A 20279-nucleotide genomic window follows, 5' to 3' on the forward strand; every position below is an offset into this window, starting at 1 on the left:
GTCCTGGTTGAGGGATTCTCCAGCTGCACAGTTCCCATATGTTTGGCTCCGATATTATTCCAGTGGTCATTTTGGCAGTTAGTGTGAGGCGTCTTTCCATTATAACGTTTGGCAGTCGCGCAAAGTTCCGTGCGGTTGCCATCGCAGTTGTTCTTTGCTGGAATTGACGATGATGTTTATGTGTGATCCAACGAAAGAGCCAGTATTCGGAGGAATACACACGCTTGATATTCGTGAGGGCTGCAGATGCCCATATTTCTGAGGCGTATAACACGACGGAGTATACAGAGGTGTATATGTACCGCCGAGTCACATCCAGATCCTTAACGTGGAGTAGTTGTTGTTTGGTAATCTACCGCATTTTGCAGAATTTTGTTATGAGCTTGTCAATGTGGGGCTTGAAGGTCAGTTTGCAATCGAAGACGACTCCCAAGTCCGTATATATATTTACCACTGGAAGGAGAATGCCATCTAGAGAAGCTTGGACTTCAGTGGATTGGTGCTTCAAAGAAAAGACAATTTGGGCCGATTTTGCAGGATTAATAAGTAGTCCAAATTGATGGAGATAGGATTCTAAGTCGTGTAGCTTTCGATTGATCTTTTCATTAGTTTTTGAGATATGTTCGCCGGAGTTAATCTGGGTGTGTAGCTTAATATCGTCAGCATATCAGATTATGTCTTCTCTCTCTTGCACAAACGGAATAATGACTGCAGTAAATAATGCTCCGTAGAGGACTCCGCCTTGGGGAACTCCCGCAGTGATTTTTCTTGAGATTATATCTTGATCCGCTGTAAGAACAATGATTCTGTCTGATAGCAGGGTTGTGATAAACCACAACATGTCACCTTTTATATGGAAGTAATTTTCCAGGAGGTGAACGAGCGAGGGAATGCTAATTGAGTCGAAGGCAGCTTCCAGGTCGACGTACGTGACGGCAAGTTCTGCTTTAGCTTCTAGTGCTCTGAGAATGGTGCTGGTTATTCAAGCCTTTTCACCTTCAAAGCATCGCGTAAATTTTTTCAAAAGATTTCTGCAGTATTCTCCAGTAAGTGTGGAACCACGAGGTAGGTAATCTGTCAGGATAACCCCTTTTCTGTCCCAAAACACGGACAACATCACCTTCTTCGCAGATGGAGTGGTCTTTGCCTTTCTGGGATGTGGGGAGGAGGTGTGCTTCCACTGCTTTGACACCTCTTTAGTTTCCGGATCATACTGGTCCACCCAGCATTCGTCATTTGTCACCAACCGGTCAAAAAAGTTCTCAACATCCGCATTACACAAATCCAACAGTTGGCGAGAACATTGCTTCTACAAAGGCGTCAGCAAACTTGGAACCCATCGTGCGGAGACCTTAGACACGTTCAGATTGTCATGTAAAATAGTCTACGCAACAGTGGTATCGTCACCATCCTCCCCCCCACACCGGGTGGAAAAGACCCGGGTTCGAATGGGCTTTTTTCACTACGTGGCTGAGTTAGTCGGTCTCAGGCGTAGATAGCAAGGTTTTTTCCTCAGAAACTGGGTTTTTTGTCCAGCAAAACAGGCAAATCGACCAGAGAACACACACAAATTATGGACATAATACACAATGCACGGCAGATGAATTTAATTATTCGGATGGCCTAAAATAATAGTTTGGTTTTGGTTTGGTCATTTAAAATGCTGTGGGTAGATCCATAACTAATTCCCACTGCATTTGCAATGAAATGAATTGTCACTCGGCACCAGCTGCTCAACCTTTGCAACCGTCTCACTGTCTGTTGAAGTTAGTGGCCTTCCTTCTCTTGGCTTGTCAAAGACACTTGTATGACCGCACTGGAACTCCCGTTTCCACTTTTTTACAGTGTCATAGGATGGACAATTCTGTACGTACACAGCTTTCATTTCTTCGTCAATTTCCTGAGCTTTCTTGAGGAACTTGAACACTGCTCGATACTCCACTTTGTCAACCATAGCGTCCTTCCTCAGATTCTGGGTTCCACCTCTGGTGTACGATCACCTACGGGATGATCTAAATATATATATATTAATAAAATAACGAAAGATTCGAGTTAACGGCACATTGAGATCCGTGCCGAAAAAAGAAAAGGGAAAGCCACGTGATTACTGTATTTTTTAAATTATTCGCCATTTTGAAAGTGAATTCTGTACTGATAATTAGCATTAGTAGAGGCATATGATGCAAGAAAGCAAGCTTATGTAGAATCAGCCAAAAAAAAAACCATTACACACATCCAATCCCTCTAAACAAGAGGTTCCCAAACTTTCTCGGTTCACGGCTCCCTTAGTGTCACAGTAATTTTTTCACGGCGACCTTAGACCAAAAGAAATACCTAACAGTTCCGTTTATTAAGTAGTTAGGTCTAAACAACTTAATAAGTAATGTTGAAACTGTGAACTACCTCGAGCTAGTAGTTCGCGCGATGTCCGGCTGATCTTGAATATATCCATGGTTCCCTCGAAACTTTAATATATCCCGCGGCGCACAGTTTGGGAACCGCTGCTCTAAACGTTTGTCCAGTTCCTCCTTGAATTTATTTAAGCTTTCAATTTCCACAACGACAGATGGAAGTTTGTTCCAGCAATCCCGCTGGCTAAAGGCAAATTTCCGCACATCAGTTCTACAACTTTCTTAATTTGAATGTATGCCCCCCCCCCCTCAGGTTCGTAATGCGTTGCAATGCCGCTCGTAGAGCACATGGTCGATGTAGTTGTAGGAATTTGTTGGTGGCCACAACAGCTCCTCAGGGAGCTCTGTGACTGGAAGAAGAAGAAGGTTCGTAATCTGAGCAAGACGAAGAATCCCACCAAAATTGAGCCTGCTCAACCCATTCAAAGCCTTATACGCCTCAATCAGATCACCTCGCAGGTGCCTAGTCTCCAGACGTTGCAATCTGCAGAACTTAAGCCTTTCTTGGTAAGAGGACCCCTTCGTTCCCCTCACCAACCTTGTTGTCCTTCTCTGTACTTGCTCAAACAACTCGACATCCTTCCTAAAATGAAGCCTCCAGACCTGTACGCAGTACTCAAGGCGTGGCCTTACCCTTGCCTAATACAAAGGGATAATCATCTCCTTTTCCCTACTAGCACAATTCCTCTATATTATCACGGATTATACCGCTATTTTGCATTTATTTTAAATTATAAACTCCTCACTATGGCTCCTAATATTAATAAACCTCATACAGAGAAAAGAAAAGAAGAACAATGTTGAAGCTGAGTGACAAACTTGATATAATAATAGAAAATAGAACGGGGGTAAGTAGGAGTGTATTAATGGCAGAATATAACATTGGATCGTCAACATATTTATGCTTTTTATGTGCAGTTAATGAAATTGCATTCTTAATCTCTCTATTTCTTATTTAGCCTCATTATTTTTGCATTAAATATATTAAAAATAATACTTTCTAGATAACGGAAAAATAGAAATAACGGCATCTTGAATTCTCGAATGTGTCGTTATTCTGAAAGTCTACTGTATTACGCATACACGTACAGCGTAATTCTCGGGAAGGTTACTCTAAACTGCTACTGTTTATTAAATGACTGGGAATTTTGATGTAATCTGAAATAAAATAAAATAAAGAAGAAAAGCAAAAGTAAAGCGGAATATTTAGTTATTCTTTTCATTCGTATTTTATGCCGATTGAATTATTTGACGCTCTCAAAATATTTTTGAATTAAAGAAGAAACACAACATTGCGTTGGTTAATTAAAATGCACTATTTCAATCCATCTTGCACTTACAGTATTCAAAAACGGTAACACCAGGTTAACTCTTAAAATGAATAAAGTACAATTCAAGAAAAAAAAAGAAAAAATAGTACAATACCGTAATGTATTATTATGTTTATTAAGTAGTTAGGTTTCGGCCGTTATGCCACAGCTTTTGACGAACAAAAACAACATATGGAAGTCTCTTCAGCCGTTGTTTCCGTTTTACAGTGTTAATTTTTTTTTAATACTATAATTGTACAAGATAGATTAAAATGTGTATTTGAATACTAACCAACAGTGTTCGAAGTTTCTTCCCGAATTCAAACGTTCGTTACCTGGGTGATGTATAATAGATAACTAACAAACATATAATATACGACTATCAAAATGTTTTTTTTAAAATAAAGTCCAAAAAAATAATATTGTTTTTCTAACGCACCTTTTTTAGCTTAAATATTCTGGCACGGAAACCAAAATTAAGGAAATTACTTTGTATATTGTATACACTTTTATGGTGTTGAATATAGTGTTGCTTCATTGTTCAACTAATAAAAGAGCTGTGCGACATTTTCCATATTATAATACAGTTCTACATTAAATGGCACGAATAAAAAAAAAAAAAATAGATATTCAACCAATAAGCGTATTATTTTGCAGCTAACACTGAATTGAAAGTAAATTCGCTTGGTATTTGGACAATGTCGTCACAGGTATAAATCGATATCTCTGCTGGTTCGAGAGCTCCCCCTAGGTAGTGGGTGGAGTTTGGTGAGCTGCTGATGCGGTAAGAGCAGCATCACATTTTATTCACACAAAAATATTCTAAACGTAGAAATGAAAACAATTTCAAAAGAATGCCGCATTGTATGACGTCGTATTTGTTTCCCGGGTTGGTATGAAAGCAAAGCGTGGTTTCAAACGGTCTCGAAGTGTGGCGAGTATACGATGGAAGGATGAAGGCAAAGAGCACAAACCCATCTGATGATAGGAAGTCGGAGAGTACTGAACTACCGACAACCGTTAAGATAAGAAAACATAGGAAATGATAGGTTGTAAATCGAGGAGCTCCAAGATGGTAAGCAGTTCTTTAGTTTTTAAGAAATGTTCCATAATATAGAAAAATAGAATTTGAACCTTTACGTTACAAAGTGCTTAGATTGATTAATAGTAATGATTTAGGGGTAAATTAGATCGTTGTAAGCTCTTGTGAATTTGGAATGCAGTTATTATTTCGTATAAATTTTAATTGTAAGATAAAAATACATTTGTAAAAATACAAATGAATTGTAAGCTAAAAATACATTTGTATTTTTACAAACTGTCAATTGTGTGATTACAAGTATTATACTATGAAAGCAGTTGCTATGCCAGAATTATTACACTAAAAGCATCATGCATTAAAAATACACTTCAAGGGTGCGATACAAAACTTATGCAAGGTGACTTCACTTAACAACTTTAAAGAAACCTTAAGTTGCATGTACGTGTTGAATTATACAGCAATGCTTTTGATTGGGAAAAGCGAAGAAATGGTAACAGAAATTCATTTAACACCCACCATGTTTGCTGTGTATTAAGAATCACACACTTTGCATTTTCTGATTTATACACTACACTTCTTGTATTACTCCGTTAGAACATTAACAAAGATGCGAAATAAGATCTACAATATCTTTTTATTATTTAAATCCTGCTATCTTGTCTTCTATGTTACTTTAAGAGTAATATTAACAAAGATATGAAATAAGATCAACAAGTTTGTTATTGTAAGGTAGAATACCGCAAGAAATAAAACATGTTCCTCGAAAGTCATTACTTCTACAAGCAAGTAAATTTAACTGAGAATAAATGTCTTACTAAAAGTGTCAAAAAATATTTCCGATCCACTTTAATAAATGGAGTGGTAACTCCTTTTTTTTTTTTTTTCCTCTCACGTCAGTGCGTGGTCGTCCATGCGCTTTACAATTTTCTACAAACAGGTTACTGACAATGTTCACACAAGTAGGTGACCTTGGATCCGAGTTGCATTTATGTTAAGTAATGTACAGATGGGAGGAATAAATGCCTGATGATAAATTCACAGCACTTATTTTTCTGAGGATGCGGCTATTGAAAAAAATTGTTCAGGTCGCCGAATAAGAGTAACTTTAATTTTATCTGTACGCGTCGAAAATACACAAAGCAGCAAAAATTTGAGAGAATGTCAGAATTTATTTTAAAAAATACGCTTGCTGATACTGAGGAAGGAGAATTACAAGTATTATTATTTAATGGTCATTTACAAATTGAGTAACGCAGGGATGCGGGTTGGCCGAACGAATGTTACTAAATGAATAATGCAACTTGAATTGGAGTTAATTTTGAATACCAAAAATTTACTTTCTTAGTTTTAATAGTTACTAAATGCAAGTAGTGCTACAATTAACTTGTATTTGTTACTCTCTTTTTCTGTCGAACTAACAGAAAAGTATCTTCTCTGTAATCTCATTTTATACAGTAACCGCCTGTAGGGCCAAATCAAAAGCTTTACTGAAAAATTTTGCATACCCTGAAGCAGTTCAGTGACTTTGTCGGTAGGTCAAGAACTGAAACAGCATAAAAATCTAGATTTTTTAATGACCACTTATACCAAATGAATATTTAAAAAAATATATTTAGCTATTAACTATATCCTTATACATTAAAGTTCTATTAACCAAATCCCTATTCCTTAAGGTTTGGAGAAGACCGTTAAGGGTGGTGGTTTCCATGAAATCTAGATTTCTATAATGACCACTTTTAGCTAAATAAACCGATCTTAATGTTCATGTGGTATAAGAGTGGTGATTATAGAAATACATATATATTTCATGGAAAACTACTGAGGGCTGATGACCCTCCTATGTGTGTGTCCTGTGGCACTATTTTATCGATTAGACACCTTTTAATTGACTGTCCAGATTTTAGCAATATCCGTCTTACCGCTTTTAACCATCTGACTGAGCCGTATACACTCAGTCAGATTTTATCTGACAATGACAATGTGTCTGCTGTTTTTAGTTTTTTTAAATCAATAAAGGTTTTTACTCGTATTTAAAATTTTTACATTATTGTTATGTCTTTTATTATATATCTGGACACGGTGGCCTAACTACTTAGGTCACTGAGAGAATAAATTTTTATATATTACCTTGTTTTGGCGCATTATAGCCTTAGATGCTAATGCGCCAATAAAATCTAAATCAAACAAACAATGGAAAACTACCACGTAATGGCATTCAACTATATTAAACAGCATAATAAATAAATTTTCGATATATCGAGATATATGTTTGTTGCGATATATAAGGCTAGAATACAATAACCCAGAATTTCCGAAAAGTGTGAGGCATTTCCCTCCCCCCCCCGGAGGCACACTTTTGCTTTTTCACGTGCACACTTTTTGCTTTCCGCAAGGCTTGGCTAACTGGTATTGCGTCATATTTAAAGTGACCAGACGTCCCGGATTTCAGTCCTTTGGCCCGCATTGCAAACTGTCCCGGAAAATTCCCCGGATTGGACATGTAGCCTCCATACTTAATAGCAAACACAATGGAAATGATTTGCATTATGTTTGCCGGGAACAAATAGTACAACGGAAAAGAGTTTTTTCGGTAGTAAATAAGTTGTGGACGTCAATAACAACAACAACAAAAAAAAAAAAAAACAACGTAGAAACGCTGAAAACAATACTATTTTGGTGATGTGAACAGTTAAGTGTCATAGACAGACCTTCAAAACTCGGAAACCAAGCATTTCCGGAACTATGTTGATATAAAATATTTTTATTGTCTACATATGAGGAACTCGTTTCTGAAGTTATGCCGTGTAATTTTGAGACACCCAGTTTTTCCCCGTATTTTATTTTGTTGGGTAATCTCCGTATTATGTTCTGTGCTATTGAACTTGTGGAAAAAATCTAGATTTCAAAGTTTTATTACTATTGGATAACACACCAGGCCATCCAAAAGATACGTTGAGGGGATGAATCAGATTGGTCCACTTGATATCGATGGTTCAACTGTTCATGATCCTGCTCAGGTAGCTAACAAACTAAATCAATATTTTGAATCTACATTCACACATGAGGAGTTAATCAGGAAGGCGAATGCCATAGATGGAGTAAACACTGGCAGTGAGCTAGATGATCTTGTAATAATTGAGAGTAAAGTGGAGGAGAAATTGTTGAATATAAATACAAGAAAGGCACCTGGGGTGGATGGGATCTATCCAGTTATATTAAAGGAGGCAGCAAAGGAAGTAAGCAGTCCGTTAGCCATAATTATGAGAGCTTCCTTGGACTCAGGGGAGGTACCCACAGACTGGAGATGTGCAAATCTAACCCCAATTCACAAAGGAGGATCAAAGGCTGACACAAGTAATTATAGACCTGTGAGTTTAACTTCTGTTCCAGGAAAATTAATGGAAGCACTGGTTAAAGAAGCACTGCAGGATCATCTTGACAAGAATTCAGTTATAGCTCAGACACAGCATGGTTTTGTTAAGGGAAGGTTTTGCTTGACCAATTTGATTGGATACTATGATGTAGTCACAAAAGAATTGGATGCAGGGAATAACTTTGATATTATATATTTGGATCTTAGAAAGGCTTTTGATACTGTTGCACACGGAAGACTGCTGCACAAATTGGAGCAGTGTGGCATTGGTGGCAAATTATTGCTATGGATAAAGGGATGGTTGAGTGGCAGAAGACAGAGAGTGGTAATTAATGGACACTGCTCATCGTGGACTAATGTTATTAGAGGAGTCCCTCAGGATTCAGTGTTGGGTCCATTGTTGTTTTCTGTATTTATAAATAATATTGATGATGGTATATCAAGCTTAATGTCCAAGTTTGCAGACGATACAAAGGTTGGCAGGGTTGTTAAGGACGCTACTGACGCTATGCTGCTGCAACAGGATCTGGAAAGGTTGAGCAGATGGGCTGAGAGGTGGCAAATGAAGTTTAACGTTGACAAATGTAAATTACTACATATGGGAAACAGCAGCGTATCAACTCTGTGGTACTACACTGACAGTGGTAGAGAATGAAAAGGACCTGGGGGTAATTGTGCAGGCAGATATGAAGTTCTCTGAGCAGTGCAGACGGGCTGCAAGAGTAGCTCATGGTGTCTTATCAATGATATACAGGAATTTTTCTAGCAGGGATAGGGAGGTGATTATTCCCTTGTATAAGGCAATGGTCAGACCGCACCTTGAGTACTGTATACAGGTTTGGAGGCCTCATTTCAAGAAGGATGTAGAGCTGCTGGAACGAGTACAGAGAAGGGCAACAAGGTTAGTGAACGGAACGAACGGTTGCTCTTACGAAGGCTTAAGTTTTGCAAATTACAGTGTCTGGAGACTAGGCACCGGCGAGGTGATCTGATAGAGGTATACAAAGCCTTGAATGGTTTGAGCATGCTCAATGCTGATGGGATACTGCCTCTTGCTCAGAATAATCACCTGAGAGGGCATAAATTCAAATTGAGGAAAGACAGATGTAGGATAGATGTGCGGAAATTTGTCTTTAGCCAGCGGGTAGCTGGTTGGTGGAACAGACTTCCATCCCTTGTTGTGGAAGTTGATAGCCTAAATAAATTTAAGGCTCAGCTGGACAGGTATTTCGTACCGTTCGTTCGAAATACCTGTCCAGCTGAGCCTTAAAACCCTTTCACTTCACCCTGAGGGGTGAAGTGAAAGGGTTTTTTTTATTTTTTGGCTGATGCTGCATAAGCTTGCTTTCTTGCATCATATGCCTCTACTAATGCTAATATAATAGCCCTACCACCTAATACAACTTCTTTAATTTACCTTTAAAACTCATTACATCAGAAAATAGTTACAATGGATTTTGGAAAAAATTGATTCCGAATCTATCGACGTGATGCAGTCTAGGAATATTGTGGACTGTATCAAAATCATAGCTTTATCGCTCAAAGTAAAACCAACAGTTAACATTATCAAAATACAACTTGCTAAGTCGGTAGGAAGGGAAGGTTTAGATGGTATGACTACTGAAGACGTTCAATAATTATTGGTAGAAAAAGAGGCCAGCAAAGCAGATTTGGTGGAAATGGCATCGGAGGTAAACCAAATCAATTCAGAGGACTCATTTATTACTTATAATAAACTTTGCCGAGCAATTAGAATCTTAATTTTTGGATGTAGATCCTTCGACTGAAAGGAGCACAAATGTTCAAAAGGGAGCTTCAAAAATGCTTAGCTCCATACCACGAAATTTACAAAGATCTATCAAGCAAAGGCAAACAAACACAGATTACTTATTTTTTAGAGAGCAGAAGATACACGACATGTAGATGCTGCAGAAGTAAGTTCAGAAAGTGAAGATATTCTGCTTCTGCAACAGAGAAAATTCTCGTTTGGTTGTGCTCAGCAGCGATGAAGAGGAAGACACTTAAATCTGACGTAGCCGAGTGGTCAAGAGCGCGAGTGCAGTAGCACACGCTCTTTGAGTGGACCGGGGTTCAAGCCCGTGACTACTAAATACGATTAACATTTGTATTGATTGATTTATTGTAAACTCCACTGACCTGGTGGTCGTGCCGGAGTATAAACAAGAACATTTTTAAATGAACGTACGTAATCTGACATATGCGTATCGCAGTTTGTTCAGTTTTTAATAAAAATTTCCGATAGTCATAAAAAACTGTATTTTTTGTTAGCTTTTGGAACGTATCCCCCTTTTTTGTATTGGTTCTTAGTCCCGTATAACACGGTTTCACACTACACGAGATTTTATAGGAACCTAACTACCGTGTTATACGGGGATTATCTGTATTTGGTAGTGAGTTTAATGAACAGAACGTTAAGCAATTAGAAATCCTCAGTTTAAAGATGCTTCCCATACATAGAGTAAAATACTTATAAATTCTGAAATAGTACTTAAAAATGATCCTTAACTTATGTATCTTTTCATTTCCTTTTGTGTAGTTATTTCATACCCTTAGGTCATTTTCCGTTCTAAGTTTTCCTGCGTAAGAAGTTCTAAACCTCCAGTTCCTTGGAAAACTTCTTATCCGGGTTCTACTGTATATTCATAGCTAAATTTTAGGGCAAATCTGTTTATTTGCACTTCTGGAACTTTGGGGACGCCTAAAATTTATGAAAAATTTTAAGGGAACTCAAACCTCTACCATAAATGGAAAACCATATATTCCGATATATGGTTTTATTATTTTTTTATTATTTAATTTAATTAAATAATAAAAAAATAATACCTATTTTATTATTTTTATTTATTTAATTTTATTTTATTTTTGCTATCCCTACTTCCAACCACAGTTGATAGTCATCATGGCAGGATTAGAATACCTGAAGTTTAATCCTCTCCCTGATATCTGTATAGGAATTATCAAGGTTATATAGGAATTCTTTCAATGCAAGTGTGAAAATAGAAACATGAAAATATCAGACATGGTTTAATATTTCCATGCTCTCAAAGAACCTCGGTTATTCCTTTAGAAATCTCGGGGGCAGGATTAAATATCAGGAATCTAATCCTGTCATGATGATCCTCCCAAAAATTTTTTTTTTTTTTTTCCCGCTGATCTTTGGTCCTTCTTCTTCTTCTTCTTCTTCTTCTTCTTCATTTTCGGCTCTTAGCTCATAAAAGATTTCCGACCCCTGGTAGCGACAGCAGTTATTAAAAGTCGTGATGATTGCGTACTGAAGAAATGCAGAAGGTAATTTTGTCTCTCAAGATACGCTAGAGTTCAAATTTTAGCTTTCTTTAGTAATGAAAAAGCAGCACGCACGCACGCACGCACGCACACACACACACACACACACACACACACACACACACACACACACACACACACACACACACACACACACACACACACACACACACACACACACACACACACACACACTTGTTAATCAATTCTAACAATTTGTCTAATTCTTCCTTGAATTTATTCACACTATCAACTTTACAACCCTAAGTGGAAGCTTGTTCCGACAATCAACTACCCACTGGCTGAAGGCAAATGTACGCACATCTATTCTACAACCATTCTTTCTTAATTTGAATGTATACACTTTCATGTGTGTAGTCCAATCAAGAGGAAGGATTTCTTCAGCATTGAGCTTACTCAATTCATTCAAAGCCTTACACACCTCATTAGATCTAACAGGTGCCTAGTCTCCAGACGCTGCAATTTGCAGAACTGAAGCCTTTCCTGGTATGATATGGCCTAACTACTGCTTTATTTCGGAGACTTTATGAGCGAGCTGCCTCCATGCTGAACAGTCTTCAACAGCTTCTTTCAAGTCCTTCATGCTCGTGCCAGTGTCGCTCTTGATGGTGTCGAGCCAGCGTGTTCTGCGACACGCTGAACAATTCTTGAGTTCATTCATAAAGTTTTCCGATGAAAAATACTGGAGTAGGTCACCATGTCTTTCTCCAGCGGTGGCGCTATTATATGGCTGTATAGGCCTTTACTAATTGAAACTCAAAATCTTTAAAAATCTATATCTTTTCCGATAAGGTGATATTTTGTCCCAAAATTAGATACAACTAATCAATGTGATAAACCCCTCCACCCAATTAAAGTCCCCTGCATCCACAACTTGTAGAATTTAAAAAGCAGCTCTTCAAACTTTCAAATACCAGCGCTATGCTAAAGCATAGGCAGCTGGAACTAATAGAACAAAGAATGATCTAACTGCCGAAACACACTTATCATAAATTTAGCGTAAATATTATCCTTCCTTGATTATAAATAGTCAAACCTGATGAATCTTGTCACACTATATCACACTGCCTTATACAACTGGATAAAGGCGCCTCCATAGCCAGGTGGGAAGGAGCAGCAGTGCGTAGCACACGCTTCTTGATTAGACCGGGGTTCCAGCCCGTCACCACCAAATACGGAGGATGCGGAAAGGTCAGGGAATGACCACCGCATATCCCGGAGCAATATGGCCTTAGTTGCTAATGCTCCTAAAAACCAAATAACAACAACAACAGCGTTAATCCTAATACAGTCAATAACTTAGCTGAGGTAGAGCACCAGATTCCTCTATAAGATAAAATAATAGTTGATACAATTGGTCTATTTCCTTGTTGCTCTAGAATCAATCTTTTCAAATCTGCATTCATATCATATTTGTGCATTTTCAATCTGTGAGATGCCTCCAGGCCAATCCCTGATCCTACATGACACCAGAATAAGAAGGCATGATGCTGTGGTCGCAAGGGCGACCACAGCATCATGCCTTCTTATTCTGGTGTCATGGGACCGATGACACGGAGAGCAATATGAGCCAGAGATTCTATTGCATTGCAGCCTCCCCTACAATTCCGACCATTAGACTGTCCTCTTAATGTTCTGGAGAGGGTAGGAAGAGCATTAATACGGGTCTTGAACAAGTCAATGTAATCATGACCGGCCAAGAACCGGATCCCATCTCATCTCCGACCCACTGATACTGGGCAGGGACGAGGGACGACTCCCCACAGAGCACCCCCGTCGACAGAGTTAGGTAACAAAATTTTCCATTTGTCTCTGTTTTTCTGCTTAGAGTTAATTCAGATTTAAATTGATTATATATACTACCGCTTTATTCATTTCTCATCAGGTCACATGTATTAGCCTGACACATAGAGGAATCTGGGGCAAAACAGATCGCTTAAGGTTTCAGTAATTTTCCCTCTTTTGAATATTGTGAGTTTTTTTTTTTTTTTTTTCTGAATGAAAGAACGTTTATTGTATAGTAAACATGCAGCATATAAGTAATGGAATGAAATTGGGAATCCCTTGTACAGGGTGGTAATAAAGTCCTTTTCCACTTTTAAAAAAGATAAATCGTATCGAAAAACCGGTTTTGCATTGTAATTAGTGTATGTGTGACTTTTTTAAAATAAAAAAATCAGTTTTGCGCTTGCTGCTGAACCAGCAGCAAGCGCAAAGTGATTGATTTAGAACAATAACACAAAGGTACAAGTCAAATTATAGCCTCGATTTAAGAGGACTTGAGAAATTCCTCCAGTCGTCTACGGTAAACGACTTTCTCCAAACGAGTGACAAACGGTGAAACCACTACAGCAGAGCGTCGAAAATCGGAACGTCAATAGTCCGAACGAGCCAGCATTTTTTCTTTTTTTTTTTTTTTATGCCGATGCCATAAAATAATTACAGTAAGCGCCGGTTATTGTGATCACGTTTGCGAATTTAATTTTGATTCTATTAAACGGCAATTCTAATAAGCGAAAATCGGAGAAATATTATCCACAGGCTATAAAAATTAAGATATAAAGCATCAATTTACACTTTTATTACCTTACCAATTAACAAAATTAAATGATACGTGAAAATCGACAAACAAACTGAATGCTGAATCGACAAAAGATCAACAAATGAATGCTGTTCAACTGAAAACTGAAGAGTGAGAGATCTGGCAATAACGAAACGAAGTTCGAAAATGTTGCAGCAAAAAATAAGTAATTATTTTAGTTGAAAGCTTATACATATGTGTTATTGTGGGTGAAAGTTCCATTTTACCTATGAATAAAAATAGGTAAGTACAACTTAGTGTTTTTATTTCTAAACTTACTAATCTTTTATTCATTTTTTCTCCAGAACAGTATTTTTGATAAGTCCGAACTACCCCCAGTGGCACTGCCATGTGATCCATTTTGCCCCAACTTCTTCTATACCTAAATTTGCGCTGCGCTTGGCTCACAGACTCAAATTTAGCATGCCATTATTAATCACACTACTTTTTTTAACTGTCACACAGCGCCCATCAGCACAACCATGAAATGTACGCGTACGCATGTGCAGGAAAATGCTTTTCAATGTGGAGGGAACAAAATTTTTGTTCAGCTGAGTGATCAGGAGTGAAAGTGCTGTAGCACACGCTCTTTGAGTGCACCATGGTTCAAGTCCGTGACTGCTAAATATTTAAGATTGTATTCATGCTTTATTGTAAACTCGTGCTGGAGTATAAGCAAGAACATTATATATATGTACTGTATAATATATATACAGTATATATCATACGATAGGCTAATTATTTACATTTGGCAATACTGCAGGTACTGCAAATTACGTCATGGTCACAGTTTTAAAATATTTACATATTATAAATCATTTTGAAAACGAAATGCACAAGGCATAATCCTTATGGGTTTTGATAATTGACTATATAATATCGGTGTAGATACACCATAGTTAACCCATAAATTTGAATTACGTAAGTAATGTAAAAGGCATCGTTTTAATTGTATCTCATATTGCGGGTGCCTTCACAACGAGATAGTTGGTATTGCACTACTTCAAATAAACAACGCTTCTCTAGTAGAGAAGACTACTGTTATTTATTTTCTGAGTATATTCATCTGAAAATAAATAACAGAGTATAATCATCTGAAAATAAATAACAGTAGTCTTCTCTACTAGAGAAGCGTTGTTTATTTGAAGTAGTGCAATACCAACTATCTCGTTGTGAAGGAACCCACAATATGAGATACAATTAAAACGTTGCCTTTTACACTACTTACGTAGTTCAAATTTATGGGTTAACTATGGTGTATCTACACCGATATTATATAGTATATTATAAATAAGTAAATAAATACTATAAGAGTGATAAAATCGCTGATCCATCTGTCTAAATTGAGTTAGACATACTGTTGGCAGAGAAGAGTAAATAATTGGCATATATATCACAGAGAAGAAAGTTTACATAAAGAATTATGTACATGAGAGCTACGAAAAAAATTAAAAAATTCCGTCAATTTACTCTATTAATATACAATAAATACCACATACACCGTTTAATTCATTTGCGTAATTGTATTACAATGTTAATTATTAAATATTAGTGTCAACGTTTTCGGAATTTGTAAAGAAATGCAGTTTTATTAAACTTTATTTTATCCATAAATGACTGAGAGGTATGTTTACTTTGCAATCCGTTTAATCAGCGCTTCAAATTATAACTGATCTTATCTTTCAAACTATTTATAAAACAAAGTTAATTTATACAAAAGAGGGGTTCACGACATTTCTCTGGAAAGCGCTCGTCATTTTGTTGGCCCACTTTGATCAGTCAGGAAATTGTTGATCCGACCAACAACTTTCGAAACGACTTCTTTCATTCAGGAAGTTACTTCCTGTGAAAAAACATTGTGAAATGACTCCCATTATTTTCTGTCAATATTGCAGCGATCTTCTGTAATGAAAAATCCAATAGGTATGCTGGAAGGAATGCGGATTTATACGTAGTTCATAGACCCGCCTGAGTATTAAGTTTGGACCACCACTGTTATTGTTAATCACGTGGTAATTCATAACTGGTTATTAGCAAATATAAATAACGAAGACTACTGTTTTGTATAGGAGAATTAAATTTAAACTATCTTTTAACAGGTATTTTTTTTTGTTTTTTTTTTTTTGAAATATGTCAATATTAAAAAAAAAAATCGTTTAACATCTAATATGTGCAACCCAAACCTAATTAAAATTATTTTTGTTATTATGTGAATTTAGGGATAAAATGCTATAAAATCTTTTGCATTATTAAAAAAAAAAACTGAAATTTTCATTAATTATTGATAAAAAAATTTCCTTTGACAAAAATTGCTATTTTTTGGTATGCTTTCATTAAGTTACTATGAAGTTGTGGAAACAAAACTAAATTTTTTCCCTTTTTTTTTTTTTTTTTTTTTTTATCTTTACACATTCGTCATGAGCCCGACAGGACAAGCAAGAAATCATATCAACTAAATGGACGTACGTCAAAAACGAAACAATACCATTCTATGCTATCTTCCCTTTTTTTTTTTTTTTGTTTTGCTAACAGCCGTTTAGGCCTGATAGCTTTGGCATGTGTCATTTTTTGCTTCGCCAGTAATGCTGTGTTCTGTATGAACTTTCAGTAGTTTCATCAAGTGCAGGTCTGGAGACTTGCTTTTTTTCGTTTGTTTTCTCAGATGACTGTCATAAGAATTGCAGAAATTTCTGCTACAAGCAACCAATCCTACTTTTTTTTTTTTTTTTCAGAAAAATAGCTGTTGAGGTAAGACACGAATTAATTCACTAATCGCTCAGAATCTATATCATTGTAATGGTAACAACATCGATCAGAACCTATATTTCCTATATTACCGTAATGATATAGGTTCTGAGTCATCAGTAAATCAACTCGTGAAAGCAATTTGTAAAAAAAATACCAATTAAAATTATATAATTTTGGAATATATTTTACACTAACCTTTCAGCCATTGAACAGTCCAATCTGGTCCATTCTAGAAACCCAAGCCCGTCCATTTTAGGTAACTCGCTATTTTATATTATAATTTTAGAAATGATATCGCAATTTTACACGGAAAATAAGACGACAATGACGGCTTGAAATAAAATATTAGTGGATTGTACGAGTTTAAAATATTTGTTCCAATTTTTTTTAAATAGCTATCGCAATAACAAACATTAAAATTCTGATAAAAACATACTTTTATATATAGCAAGGGTTTCTTCTTCGACTGAAAAAAAAAAAAAAAAAAAAAACTAACATGGGGGAACTCTGGTGGTCAAAGCAACACACTCTCGACAGCAGATGAAATTTTAAATCATTAAATTCCTTCGTTCAACAAAGGCCACGGTTCAAGCAACCGTTTTGTACGTGATAAATTAATATATCTTTAATTAATGACACGCCCATTTTAATGAATGAATGTTTTTAGTGGGACAAACAATATTTACAAATAGCTCGCATATTAATTGAGATAACAAAAGTACACTCAAAGAGTACATGCACTACGAGGGATGGAAATTTGCTCTCACCTGGTAATACTGGAGTTAGGGATTTATATACCGTAGTAAATCTCATAAGTTGATGTATATTTATTTGTTTTTCTAGATCCGTCAGTTACTGAACTAGAGTCATGAATACAGTGAGAAATGTTATGCTGGAGATGGCTGAGACTCGATGCTTTATAAAATTGCTTCCTTTGCAAGGCAAAGAAGCAATACAAATCCACAAGGAGATGAAAGCTGTACGTGTAGAGGATTGCCCATCATATGAGGCTGTGAAAAATTGGAACAAGCAGTTCTGTCGTGGGCGAAGTAGTATGCACGATAACCCAAAAGAAAGAAGACTCAACTAGAGATTTGTCATGCGTCATTTAAATGAATTGGCATCTTAGACGCCCCCTAGGCTCCTGCCAATATGGGTCTAATTCCCATTTGTATTTAATAACACAGACAGAACTAGTTAGTATTGTTAAACTCAATACGGAGACCCAAAACTGAGAGCGACCATTGGCCTCGAGCTGGGGATGGGCACTCATACCCCCACCACGAGTCGGTTGGTCACTATTATCTATGCTCTCATTAACTTAATCAATCGATCACTTCCCATCTGAAAATGAGATAACATGTACACTTTATAACCATCAACCAGTAGTCAGAACTTAAAATGATTAAGTGTCCTATAAGAGCCACCGACAAAAATTTCAAGATCTGTCAAAGCAGCAAAGTCATTCATCTTGCTGAAACTCTACAAAGTCCAAAGATTGTTAGGAGTCGCACAGGGCAGGAACCCATTACTGGTTTAACACTTCCGGCATAGGATGTCAATATTAGGCAAACCACAGCAGCCAGGAACCACATCCAAAAGTATCCTAAGCAGATGTTCAATGAAGGACTATCATCCAACTGACCAGAGGTTACATCATTGACTAACCAAAGTCAATGTTTCCTTTTATGATGTCTAAGGCCCTCAAAAATTGAGGATATAGTTTACTAACAGCCTCATAGTCATAGGAGATATGCCTTCTCCAGCAATTTGCACATTTCGGCAAATCACCACGATTTGGCCAATCCTTAAATGAGTGATTCCGACCACTACAATAGCCACAAAAAACATCCGCCTGATAGTGACTCGCTACGTGGCTATTTACCCCGCGGGGCTCACATCTGGTGAGTATGGGCTTGACAAACCCAGGGTCCTGAGCTGGATATCATCATCATTCTTCTCTTTCTTGGTGATTCCTTTACTTTTTTCTCTCTCTCTTAGGATAACTCAACTCGGGAATTTTTTTTTTTTGCCTGGTGCAGCATAAGCCTCAGGCTTCCTGGCACCACATGGCTAATAATAATAATAATAACAGTCCATGCAGCAAAGCTCTGGTTTTAGGTTTACTAGCGCCACAGCAACTTAGGCTATAATGCGGCAACAACACAAAAGTACAGGTAGGAACTATAAAATCCTTCACCCCCATGTGATTCCCAATCGACATAAGAAGAAGAAGAACTCTTTATTATATACAGAAAGCACATTGCTGTATACAACTTCACGGCTACAAGCCAGGGGTTTCCATAAAAGAAATCACACAACATAATAAACACAAAAAAAAAAAAAAAGCATTATGACTCCTGAAAGGTTTGAACACAAGGATGATGGATTCAAGGCAGTGATGAATAGGTCTCCGGGAGCAGGTTCTAATGTCCTCTGACGTGGTCCTGGGAAGGAAGTCGACCGAGTACTTTCTGTTTATATTCCTTGTCGACTGCGAATTTGTAGAGGTCGCCGTCCAAGGACTGTGTCTTGTAGCATTTGCATAGGTAGGAACCGATCAGTTAGCTTTAACCGGTTTGGAATGGCCTGTAGGATTGGATTAGCCCTAAGGCTTGGGACCGGGAACCTCCATCCGCAGTTAGCCCAGAAATCTGGCACTGAAATAATGCCGACCATCATTTTGATGGCAAAGACGAGTCTTCTCTCGTGAATGATGGCAGGAAGACGTCTGATGTTGAGAGCTGCCGCCATCTGGGTGGTCCTTGGTGTAGGGGGAACTGTTCTAGAGCTGCTGTTTTAAATGTTCACGAGTCACGGACTTATCAAGATCAAAAATTACCAGTCTATGGGCGAGCCTGGAGGGCCTATCCACCTTCAGGCCTAACTCTGAAACCTTTGGCTACTTTCTGATGGACGTCTCCATGTCCTGTTCCGTAGGTACCTCAATAACCACACGCATGTCTCTTATGGGCCGCACTGACACAACTTATAGTTCAGCCAATATCAGCCGAACCATTTCCAGTAGCTTGTTCTCAACACCTTGCCTACAATTATATTGGCCCGTTATAGCCTTCACAGTGACTATCTTTGTCTTTATCGACTCCGTCCGTTTCGGGCGAGCCACTTCTGTATACGACCTTCCCTGAGCTCGTTCTTGACGCGGGACACCCCGAGACAACCTTGCCTCAAGGACTTTGTAGTATGCACAATGACCCTAGATAAAGAAGATTCATCTCAGCCAGAGATCTTGCCATTATGGCTAAAGTGGAACAAATAGTCCTTGAAGACAGAAGTGTGGCTATAAATTTTATAGCCACACGTGAAGTGAACATTAGCCGTGGGTCTGTTTGCAACAGAATGCATGAGTTCCTGCACATGTCTAAGGTGGCAACCTGATGGGTTCCGAGATTGTTGACACCTCCTCAAAAGCTCCATAGGAAAGAGTGATCCACAATAGTTAGAATTTTGTACAGAATGCTGACTT

The 20279-nt window shown here is 37.6% G+C and overlaps 1 protein-coding gene across 2 annotated transcripts in view; it reads left to right on the forward strand.

The window, feature by feature from the left end:
* Nucleotides 1-4489: 4489 nt before the first annotated feature.
* The window catches only part of LOC150079299 (uncharacterized), a 59860-nt gene continuing 44070 nt past the window's right edge, over nt 4490-20279 (forward strand). Inside the window, exon 1 of one of the 2 annotated variants that reach the window (XM_090382590.1) lies at nt 4490-4796. The gene's annotated coding sequence lies outside the window, so the exon portion shown is untranslated. Of the gene's footprint in view, nt 4797-5793; nt 5863-20279 lie in introns of those variants that run through there. The other variant, XM_090382591.1, reaches the window with a different exon arrangement.

Source organism: Mastigoproctus giganteus, chromosome 10 (genome assembly GCF_048544385.1).
Source record: "Mastigoproctus giganteus isolate SK-2022 chromosome 10, ASM4854438v1, whole genome shotgun sequence".
Lineage (NCBI taxonomy): Eukaryota > Metazoa > Arthropoda > Arachnida > Uropygi > Thelyphonidae > Mastigoproctus > Mastigoproctus giganteus.